Source organism: Echinops telfairi, unplaced genomic scaffold (assembly GCF_000313985.2).
Source record: "Echinops telfairi isolate 266 unplaced genomic scaffold, ASM31398v2 ScPeMD7_3533;HRSCAF=4204_0, whole genome shotgun sequence".
Taxonomy (NCBI): domain Eukaryota; kingdom Metazoa; phylum Chordata; class Mammalia; order Afrosoricida; family Tenrecidae; genus Echinops; species Echinops telfairi.
Genome location: NW_022107431.1, coordinates 20,287,142 through 20,288,510, shown reverse-complemented (window position 1 = coordinate 20,288,510; position 1,369 = coordinate 20,287,142).

Genomic DNA, 1,369 nt, shown 5'->3' with positions numbered 1-1,369 from the left:
CAGGCTGGAGGCTCCTACAAGGCTTTCCTCCTAAGATCCACAGGTTTGAAAGTGGGTATAGTAGAGAGACGGTGAGCTCTGCCAAAATATCTATTTATCATCTGGAAGCCAAGCACACCCTAAAGAAACTCCCTTTTCAGCTAATTAATCGTTTCGTATGGGATTGTGGTGGCACAGCAACTAGGTGAGTGCTCGCCAAACCGCTGTGAGCTGTAGACTAGCCAAGTTCCCAATAAAATAGTCATCACACCCAGGTGCAGGTAAGAATAGAACTGATTTAACAACAATTCACATCACTCAAAATCATATATATATATAAAAAAAGTCCCAGCTTATTGCTTGGATAGAGACACTGACCCTTCATCATCATCAGGTCTGTAAATGAACCAGCCCCCATGGTTCGGTTTTTAGCCAAACTATAGACCTGTCTATAAGGGGAACAATACAGGAAGTAAGCAGGAAAAGAAGTGAGGGTCGCACCCCTTCGCATAATCCACCATTTGAGAGGAAGGGGGCAGCATGGACCCAGGGACAAAGCTGGGAAGGGTTAGGAAAGGAGGACAAATAGTAACGGAAACCCTTGGAAGACGTAGGATAATTGATGGTACTTTGAGGGGATTGCAATCGATGAGATGAAACAAAATGCGTATGAATTGTCGGTTGTAAAACTGATGAACTGTTCTGTAAACCTGCACCAATCTACAATAAAAAGTTAAAATAAAACAGTTAAAGTAAATAAAAGGAGATAAAATGAAAGAAGAGCTTGGAAAAAAATTAGTTAAGAAAAATAAAAAGGCCTGTGTCGGTCACCAAGAGCAGGATATGGATACGTTGTTGTCATTGTTGCTGTTGAGTCTGACCCATAGCAGTACCGTGCACAACAGAACCAAGCACTGTCCACTTCCGCACCATCCTCCCAATTGTTCCCAAGCTTGAGCCCATTGATGAAGCCACGTCTCAGCCCATCCTGTTGAAAGCCTTCTGCTTTTTTGCTGCCCCTCTGCTTCGACCAAGCATGATGTCCGTCTCCAGGGACTAGTTTTTCCTGACAGCATGTCCAAAGTTTGTAAGACTTGCCATCCTTGCCTCTAAGGAGCATTCTGGCTGTACTTCTTCCAAGACAGATCTGTTTGTCCTTTTCAAAGTCCAGGGTACTTTCACTATTCTTCTCCAACACCACAGTTCAAGTGCAAGGATTCGTCTTTGGTCTTCCTTATTCAGTGTCCAACTTTCGCATGCATCTGAGGCCATGGAAAATACCATATATATGGTGTGTGTGTGTGTGTGTGTGTGTGTGTGTGTGTGTGTGTGTGTAATAATATAGACATCTTTGGTATCCAGGAAGAGTTGGTTATAGGACAGGGATACC